This window comes from Cricetulus griseus, chromosome 6 (assembly GCF_003668045.3).
Source record: "Cricetulus griseus strain 17A/GY chromosome 6, alternate assembly CriGri-PICRH-1.0, whole genome shotgun sequence".
NCBI classification, from domain to species: domain Eukaryota; kingdom Metazoa; phylum Chordata; class Mammalia; order Rodentia; family Cricetidae; genus Cricetulus; species Cricetulus griseus.
In genome coordinates, this window is record NC_048599.1 from 14,841,385 (window position 1) to 14,852,034 (window position 10,650).

General features: G+C 42.0%; 1 non-coding gene across 1 annotated transcript; it reads right to left on the bottom strand.

The window, feature by feature from the left end:
- Positions 1 to 3,285: 3,285 nt before the first annotated feature.
- Positions 3,286 to 3,392, bottom strand: LOC113836511. Its single transcript, XR_003486815.1, has one exon. It is a non-coding gene; the product is annotated as a U6 spliceosomal RNA (small nuclear RNA).
- Between the last annotated feature and the right edge of the window lie 7,258 nt (positions 3,393 to 10,650).

The window sequence follows — 10,650 nt, forward strand, 5'->3', positions numbered from 1 at the left end:
CTTTAGACAAACAGTACTAGATGTAAAGACTGACCTCAACTCATTAAGAGTGGGCAACTGTAATAACCCATTCTCAGCAGTTGACAGGCGATTCAGACACAAAATCAACAAAGTAACATCAGAGTTAAATGGTATTATAGAGCAAATGGACTTAGCAGATATTCCAGAATATTCCATTCAAATACTTCAGAACACATGTTCTTCTCTGCAATACATAGAACTTTCTCTAAAACAGACACAAAGCAAATTTTAATACACACAAGAAAATTGAAACTGATTGTGGTGGTGCATACTTTAGTCCTAGCACTCAGGAGGCAGAGGCAGGTGAATCTCTGAGTTGGAGGCCAACTTAGTAGAATAAGTTCCAGGACATCCAGGGCTACACAGAGAAATCCTGTCTTTAGAAAACAAAAGAAAGAAAGTCTGGTGATATATTATTATGATTTATTAAAGCTTCAAACTGAAGATCAGAAAAACAAATCAGCCAGCCACCAGCTCTTACCTCTACCTCAGCTCAGGCCAAAGGGGCGATCCTCAAACTGCTCCTCAGATTCACTCAGACTGCTATGCTCTCCTCAACATGGCTAGAGACTAACTCTCAGACTGAATGCCAGCTCTGAGACCCTGCTCCTGTCTTATATACCTCCCTAATGAAGGCATGTAATCCCAGGTACTGAGATCACCTTTGTGTGAGCTTTTTTTTTTTTTTTTTTTATTTTTTTTTTTTTTTTTTTTTTTTTTTAGGACTAGACCAATTTCAGGTAGTCAGTGTGGCCTGGAACTAACCAAGATTCATCTACTTCTTAATCCTGCCTCCTGGGATTAAGTGTACCACCTTCCAGTGTACCACCACTGACTGATCTCTATAGCTTGAGGCTGACTTTGCTTTCTGAATCTTCGGGCAAGCTTTAATAAATCATAAATAATGCATCACCACAAGAAAGAAAGGAATAAAGAAGGAAATTTGAAATACTCTTCCATGTCCAACTGATTATGATGGAGTAAAACTAGAAATCACTTGCAAAGAAGCTATAGAAAGTGTAAACACTCATGAAGACTGAATGACTTACTCCTGCAGGCAGCTATGTGAACTACTATGACCCTAGTGCTCTCTGATAACACAGTTTCATGATGAATGGATCACCAGAATATCAACATGAAAAAAACTAAGTCCCTAGGATCAAAGGAAAGCAGAACCTGGGCATGGTGTTGCATTCCTTTAATCTCAGACAGAGGCAGGAGGATATCTATGGGTTCAAAGCCAGCTTGGGCTCCAAAGTACGTTCCAGACCAGCAGGGACTAGAGATTTTGTCTCAAAATAAAACAAAATAACAACAAAACAAACAAACAAAACCCAATGGAACTTCTGGGACACAATTAAAGTATTTCTAACAGAAACATTCATAGCTTGATATAAAAAAAAAAATCAAGGTCTGGTGCGATAGGCCTGTTGGGAAAAGTGCTTCCCATGGGAGCACAGAAACCTGAGTCTGACACACATCCCCCATGTTAAATAACAGACGTGGTAGCAAGAGCTTGTAATCCACTAGGGAGCAGAGACGAGCAGGTCTCTGGGATTTACTGGCCAGTCAGTCTAGCTTACTTCATGTGTTCCAGGCCATTGAGAGACCCACTTTCAAAAAACCAAGGTGAATGGTATCATTGGGGTGATATTCAAGGTTGATCTCTAGACTCCGTACACATGCATACATACTAACACACACACACACACACACACACACACACACACACACACACCAATTACAAGTAAATAGTTTTATGACACACCTCAAGATCTTAGAAAAACAAGACCAAGTCAACCCTCAAATCACTAGATAGAAAGAAATAGTGAAAATAATAAAAATAAAATAAATAGAAATAAAAATACAGAGCTGGGTGGTGGTGGTGCACGCCTTTAATCTCAGCACGGGGGGGGGGGGGAAGCAGGCAGATCTATGTGAGTTCTGCCTATAAGAGCTAGTTCCAGGACAGCCTCCAAAGCCACAGAGAAACCCTGTCTCAAAAAACAAAAACAAAAAAAAAAGAAAAGAAATAAAAATACAGACAAAGATGACACCAGCTAACAATCTAAGCAACAGAGGAGAGGCTACCTTAAATGCTCTCCCCTGATAATGAGATTGATGACCGACTTATATGCCACCCGATAGCCCTCATCCAGCAGCTGGTGGAAGTAGAAGCAGACACCCACAACTAATCACTGAACTGAACTGGAATCCAGATGCAGAGAAGGACGAATGATGAGCAAAGGGGTCCAGACCAGGCTGGTGAAACCCACAGAAACAGCTGACCTGACCATCGGGGAACTCTTGCTCCCCAGACTGATAGATGGAATACCAGCATGGGACTGATCCAGACCCCAGGAACATGGGTTTCAGTGAGGAAACCTCAGAAATCTACGGGACCTCCTGTAGTAGTTCAGTACTTATCCCTAGCATAGGTGTGGACTTTGGGAGCCCATTCCACATAGAGGAATACTCCCTGAGCCAAGACACATCGGGGTGGGCCTAGGCCCTATCCCAAAGGATACGCTAGACTCTGGTGACCCCTATGGAAGGCCTCACCATCCAGGGGGAGCAGAAAGGATATGTGATAGGTAGGGTTTTAGTTGGGGCGGGGGATAGGGGAGGATGAGAGGGAGAAGGGAACCGGGATTGTCATTAAAACAATCTTGTTTCTAATTCAAACAAAAAAAATAAAAAAGAAATAAAAATCCAAAATGATTAATGAAGCAGAGTCAGATCTTGACATTATTAACAATATTGAGAAAACATTAACCAAACTAAACAAAAGGGAGTGAAAGAAGATCCAGATTAATAAAATTAGAGTTGGGAAAGGAGACATTTCAACAGAACCAACGGGACTCAGGTCACTGGGTCACACTTTGAACGTTTGTGTTCTATTTGTGTGTGTGTGTGTGTGTGTGTGTGTGTGTGTGTGTGTGTGTGTGTTAACTAATAACCTCACTTTAATTAATGAAAACATTACAAACATGTTATACCATGGGAATTCTGATTTATACTAGCTTATATTGATTCCCAAATGCCATATTGATAAACTTTTCTACAGTTTGGAGAAGAGGTCACAATTGAAAAGTGATAGATTTCTTTTTTTCAGATTTTTTTTATTTGAATTAGAAACAAGGTTGTTTTACATGACAATCCCAGTTCCCTTCTCCCTCCCGTCCTCCCCTGCCACCCCCCACCCAACTAAAACCCTACCTAGCACATATACTTTCTGCTCCCCCTGGATGGTGAGGCCTTTCAAAAAATATGGAAAGCTTCACAAATTTGAGTGTCATCCTTGCGCAGGGGCCATGCTAATCTTCTCTGTATCATTCCAATTTTAGTATATGTGCTGCCAAAGTGAGCACGAAAGTTTGCATTCTAATACACTGGAAAATCTAGAAGATGAGTCAATTCATAGACATATATTATTACTTATTAAAATTAGGCTAAGGTGAGATAAATAACTTACACATATTCAAAACAAGTAATGATATTGAATTGATAATAAAATGTCTTTCAATGGAAAAAAATTCACCCCAGGTGTTTTCAGTTTAGTTCTATTAAGAAGTAACAACTAACTCTTAAAACTGTTTCATTCAGCCAGGTGTTGGTGGCACACACCTTTAATCCCAGCACTCCGGAACAGAGGCAGGCAGATCTCTGTGAGTTCGAGACCAGCCTCATCTACAAGAGCTAGTTCCAGGACAGCCCCCAAAGCCACAGAGAAACCCTTTCTTGAACCCCCCCCCAAAAAACAACAACAAAAACCCACCCACCCCCAAACCATTTCATACATTGTTGAGGGATATTCAATTACACTGTGAACTCCGAATTTGCACTTGCTTTAATTCAATACAATTAACCTTGTGTCAGGAGGCTGGGTTAGCAACTAGTTGACAGGAAGTAATCACAGAGCATCTGAGGGCATCTGGAACAGATAGAGAGACGCACCATAAGTAGCGGGGGGGGGGGGGAGGCTTTTGTTGTTGTTGTTTGTGGAGCAGGACACTCTGAGTGAAGCCAGCAAGGAGAAAAAGGTTAGTAGATGCTCCTCAACCTCTCTGAGTTAACAGGTTTTCACCCTAGCCTTTGAATCTTGAGTCTTATTTATAAATAGAATGATAGGGATTTAGTTAAAGCTCCCTTTAGTGGCAGCAGCAGAGCCAGTGCCTGCAAGAACAGAATTCCCAGCAAGCTGCAGCCTGAGTATCTGGGCTGCTGCCAGAGAAGCATGCTGATAACTGCAGAGTCAAAATTGTGTGGCTGAAATAGCAGTAGATTAAGGTGCAGTTGATGTGCTAAAGAAAAATGACAATACATTTATAAGTCAAGGAATGATACTGGGCTCTTTTTACAAATCCAGTATTACTCTGACTCCAAAATCAGAGACACAACAATGAAAAAAGAGAAAAGTATAAGCCATTTTTCTTGATAAACATAGATGCAAATTATTAATAAAACACTTGTGAACTGAATTCAATAGTACATCAACAATGACTATGTGGGCTTCATTCCAGGGATGCAAGGATGGTTCAACATACAAAAACTCACAGAGATAATAGATCACATTAATAGAAGTCTCATGATCATCTAAATGGATGTAGAAAAGTGATTTGACAAAGTCCAACATCCCATCCTGATAAATGCCCAGAAGAAAGTAGGACTAATGGGAACATAATTCAGTGTAATAAAGCCTGTATGTGAGAAAACTAGAACCAAACATGGGCTAATCCCCTCACCTTTGCTCACCCACCATAGTGAGATGGTAAGATCCTACTGCTGAGGACACCACTTACTTTGGATGCATGACATAAGGAAATTAATGTTGATCTGACCAAGAATCTCTCCCTGCTGTCTAGCTTTCATAATGCCAGAAAGTGTTATGCCAGCTTCTGGGGGAGAAGTCATCTTACCCAGCACTGGACCCTGCATACTACAATATGGACTTGCCAGGTTAGATGTGTCCACTGGGGCATTAGTGGCATGAAGGTTATAGGGGTAATCCACCCTCAAAGCCAACCATCTGATTGGATATGAGGCCTGCTATGCAGGAAGGATGCCATGTCTGGTACTATAAACTTAATCAAAAGCCCTTGACTAGAGAGATCGTAGGCCCTGGAGCGGGGGTGGGGTGGGAGGGCAGCTATTAAATGGCCAAGCTTCCAAACCACATTCTAAATGTACATTTAAAATATTTATTAATGTGTATTTTATGTGTGTGAATGTTTTGCCTGTGTGTATATATGCGTACCACATGTGTGCCTAGTGCCTACAGAGCTGAAAGAGAGTATCAGAGCTCCTGGAACTGGATTTTCAGACAGTCATAAAAGGCTATGTGGCTGCTGGGATCTGAACACAGGACCTCTTCAAGAGCAGCAAGTGATCTTAACTGTGGAGCCATCTCTCCAATCCCCTAACTATGTTTATACCCATCGGTTTGCACTGCTCTCAGCTTGGGTTGGGGAAGATTCTCCTTGCAGTGGGTTGTGGTTAAATGCAGGAACTTGTAACTCTTGACAATACTGAGAGTAAGTGACAATGAGAGCTCAGCCACAGAGAGAATGTATATATGAAACCCTCACCCCACCCCACTCTACACCCAAGGCTCAGGAAGCAGTGCAGCCGAGGGGGCCAGGGATTTGGGGGGGTCTGCTAGAAAAGGCAGGCTTTGGGAGAATATGTGGCTGTTACACACACAAACACGTAGTACCTGTGGTTACCCACACAAGACTATCACAAGATCAAGAGAGTTAAAAATTCTAACATGAAGCAGGGACTGGCTCCTGATGTCTCTTCCCCAGCTGATGAGCTAATGACAACTGGTGGCTTCTGAGAGAGGGAAGGCTGCTGCTGTCTGAGGGGGGGCAGCTTCCAGTAGCACCTGACCTTGAAAGGAATCAGTGTTGAGTATGCTAAGAATTTTCTATCTAAGGGGTTTAGGGAAAAGACACACACACTCTCTTGATGGCCCCCTTCTTTATTCTCTGTTCTTCTCACGTTCTCTCCGTGTTCTTCTTATTATATACTTTTTTCCTACAACTTATACACTCCAACAAGAATTTTCAGGCAATATAGGATTTACAATGTGGCTAAATTCTATTTTTCAAGTGAATGATTATAATGAATACAAGTAAAACATGTTTCTCATCCCCCTTACATGGTTAAACATTTTTACATATTATAGATGAAAAAGAAATTATCCCAAGAACCCATTTACATTCATATCCAGACAACTTGCTATATATTAACTTCATGGGCAAGCAAGGTATTCTCAGTTAGGTCTTTCACTGATAGGCAGCATTTTGCAGTTACAAAGAAAGGACCAATCACTTTATTACTTTTCTTGAAAGGTAATCTCATAAGGAATTTTAAAGGAATCACAAATCTAAAATTTTATATATGAAAAAGAATCAACCAGCTCTACTTTAAATCTTTAGGTACATATCCACTAAGCAATAGTTTTTTGTATCAGGAGATTGAGAGCAGAAATGGGTATAAGGAATTAATCATCACCTTTGGTCATCAACCAATCCTACCAAGAAAGATGCATCAGCCAATGATAACTGTATTGCTTTGTGTTTTTTTCCCCTGACCTTAAAGAGTTCCTCACTCAATTGTGTGCATTTCTAAAAGTTTAGATTGTCTTTTTGTTTGTTTGTTTTTTTTACCTCAAAGCTATTTAACAAAAACATCTTAGTCTAACTTTGTTTTTTCAAAGCTTTGTTTCAGCTGTGATGCACTCCAAAATCTGTGAACACATCTCGCAACATAAATGTTAAAAGAATTTAAACTATCTGGACTACTGGGACTCAATTGTTGATCCTTAACTTGAGCTATAATCCATGCAGCTCCTCAGGTGAAACTCACAGACCCTGACTGGGTAGCATTTCCTTGAATTATTTGTTCATCAAAACTCTTTATAAGCTATCATTATTATTATCAATTACATAGTACAGCTTGGGGAAGAATCACCTTCTTGACAATCCACAGATAAAAAACGGCCAGTAGAACAGAATGTCTCCATGAAATAAACACACTACATTTAGGCAGTGGGGATCTCCCCACACCCATAGCAGCAGCAAACATTTAAAGGCTCAGAAGAAACAAAAGACATTCTGGGGTCTATAATCCCATGACCTTGCCTAAATGAGATTTACCCATCAGAGAGTTTCCTCCTAGTGGGCTGGCACCTTGAACTTCAATTGCCAATTGTTGCTCCTCTGACATGGTCACTGGCAGAAAGCCACTTTTCTTTGTGTGGCAAGTGGCTTTGGATAGATTGCCCAGGACCCAGTGCATGACCCCGTTCAAGGGCACATATGGGCTGAACTAATTGGAATTTGTAGATTATTAACAAAACTCACAGAGTTTGGGTAGAGATGGAAGATATGTTTTGGGGGTGAGTGAATGGGGCAGGCAAGAGGAGAGGGGACGGATATAGCTAAGATACATTGCATGCACATATAAAAGTCTTTAAAATATGCAAAATTTCAGTTAGACAAGAATACATTTTTTAAAAATCTTTGAGTGCATGTATGGATTGTGGACTCGAACGTACTTATTGGCAGCTGGAGGACAGCTACTGTGTCCCTTCTATCTTGTGAGGTAGCATCTGGTATTTGGGACTGCTTTTTAGTTTTCTAGTGATTTGGTGGGATCCAGATGGCACTTTCTTCATGGGGTTTTCACCTCATCTGATAAGCTACTGTGCTGAGCAGCTTACTTGATGGCCCATCATTTGGGGCTTATCGGCTGCTAATCAGAGCCCCAGGAGCCTGGCTCCTGTGATTAGATTGCCTCTGTAACATCTGCTCCCAGCTGCTCCTCACCCAAGACACTCAGTGCTACCCCCAGGAACTCTGCCTGCCTGGGAAGTCACAAGACACCATTTTTGCTTTATCTTCTTGGTCAAAGCAGAACATACCTAGCTTCAGTGATGGGGCCTGGAGCCCATTCACGGGAGAATGTTGGTTCCCTGCTTTAAAGCTGTCCTGCTGCTGTATACCACTTCTTCCTTCACCTGGCTTTCTCTCCCGTTCCTCTTCAGCTCCTCTTTGCTTCTTCGTGTCTCACCCATACTATTTGGTTTGGGGATTCTGGCACACACTGTGCAACTGTGTCTTTGCTACAGCCACAGGAAGTAACTCTATGAGCTGCTTCAAATGTGGATTCACCACAAAGGGGAGCTCCAGCTGCTAATCCCAAAGGTGTGAGGAGAAAGACCGCCGACCCAAATCATCATGGCTTTTTTATTCCTGTACACAGGCTGCCTCTCCCTAAGGTGGGGTACAAGAGATCAGCACTGGACATGTGGAAGATGAGGTTTGCACAGCTCAGGGATTCTGGTTTCCAAACGGGGCTTTGGTGGGGTTTTAGAAGCAGAACACAAACATGACAAGTTAGTCATAACGACCTTCTGAAGGAGAGGTGTGATTGTAAGGTGGTCATGACAAGTATTCATAACAACCTTTTGAAACAAAGGGAGGATTGCGAGATGGTTATAAACAACTTTTGAAACAAAGACATGGTTGCTGTTTCCTGGAATAGGCAGTACAGAACCATTTGTAGTTAAGGTTACAGGTGGGGCATTGCCCAATCCTTGAGAAACAGAGGTTTAATCATAAACAGGAATGAACAGTTTATCTTTACTATAAGATGGCTTTTATGCTTAAGATGTAGGCAGGCTGGTTCATCACAGCCTCAGAGCCCCTCTCTTGAGCAGATGGAAATGGCCCTGGCTATTGTGTTTACACAGTTAAACGATGGTAATATGTAAGATGTTCTAACCACTTCAGCCAAACTGTCTTCCTTTTCCAATCTGGTATCACACTTCTCCTGGACCAGGTGGCATTAGAATGGATGTCAGCATTTTGGACATCCACACAGAAGGAAGTTGAATTAGGAACATATTAAGTTGGGGACTAGTGGGATATGTTTAGTGTAGAAAGTTGCTCATTGCAGCCCTGGCATAACAATGGCTAAAAGGAATGTCCCCATTGCATAGTGTGTCAGCTCCTTTGACACTGAGGCATGAGGCTAGAGGTTGCATTTCTGGAGTGCATGTAACTCACTCCGGAAGGACATGAGTGTGGAAGGAGGCAACTTTTTAAATTTATTGAGCCAGAAAAACAAGTATCTGAAAAGTTTCTATGAATATGAGAGACAACATTTGAAATAGAAAAAACAAACCTCTCAGAGCCTGTGAGACTGCTCAGCTGGTACAAAGCATTCTACTGAGCCTGACACATCAAGTTTGATGTCTGGGACACACAGGAGAGAGAGATCTGACTCATGAGCATAGCCCTGACTGTCACGCATCTGCCATGGCACATGCCCTGACTAGGTGAAGAAATGTAATAAAGAAAAATTTTAAAGGAAACAAGTCTCCCCCTGCTATGCTTTGTGTGTGTGTGTGTGTGTGTGTGTGTGTGTGTGTGTGTGTGTGTGTGTGTGTGTGTTGCTGGGGACAGAAGGCTGTGAACAGATGTGAACACCTGCAGACAACAGATAAGTTATTCAGACTCAGAGACCTCGGAACTTACAGGATCCTTTATTAGGATGAACTAGTCTTCATAGGAATGAAAGAGAACCTTGAAAGTTGAGGTGATGGGGTATTACACTGAGAAGGAGGTCAAAGGTTGAAAGGCATTACATCTGAAGAGAATCCGGGGTGACAGAAAGGGAAAAGGCAAATTTTGGGGTCCTAGTGTGGGGACAGCCAAAGTCTTAGTGGCTATGACTTGGCCAGTGCCAGCCAATACAGAGCATCTGTTGGGCTCACAGAAGAAAGTTTTGGTTTATGAGCCAAGACCTGGAGCTTCTTCCAGCTCAACTTCGTGTCCAGGAAGACAGGGCTGCAAGACACAAGGGATGGAGATGCTTGTCTTCAGTCACCATAGCAACCAGATCTTTCAGCTAATTGCTGACACTGCCATGGGAGCACACAGCAGGTGACAATTAGTGTTCAACATGTCAACCCATCAGATGCATGATTCCCTGATAGGGAGCCCCATTTGAAAAGGTCATGGGGTCATGCATGGGCTGTGGAAACCAGTTGCTCCTGTCTGTAATTTCTGTCATGAGTCACTTCATTTCTTCCCTAAGAGCTTCACTTCTTCCCTAATAACAGTCTTGAGTGTATTCCCACTTCTTGAGTGTTTATCTCATGAAAATATTCCCTCTACTGGGTACACATATATCTGTGGCTAGTCAGGAAGATGATGCTTAGGCTGTATAATCTTGATGAATAGAAATAACACTAGGATATTTTACATTACTTAGACTGAAGAAGGATTCTCAGATACTTTAGACTTCAGGGCAGATTCGAAGCAGGATAGTTACCCCTGGAGACAATATCTGACTGCCCCTGGACACAAATACACAAAGCTATTTTCCCAGGTGTTGTTTTGCTGATTCAAAGCCAGAGCTTGAAGCAACTTTGGTCTGCACGTACTCCCTACCACTCAAGGTTCAGCTAACTACTTGTCATTTTTAAGTCTTGATTTCCAATGGCATTTTCTGTCTGGAAGCCCTCACCAACTTAGAGCTACAGAAATGGGTCAATGTGACAGTCCTAGGCTGAGAGAAACTATGTGGCTTATCATGTGTCTTGAGAATGGGCTG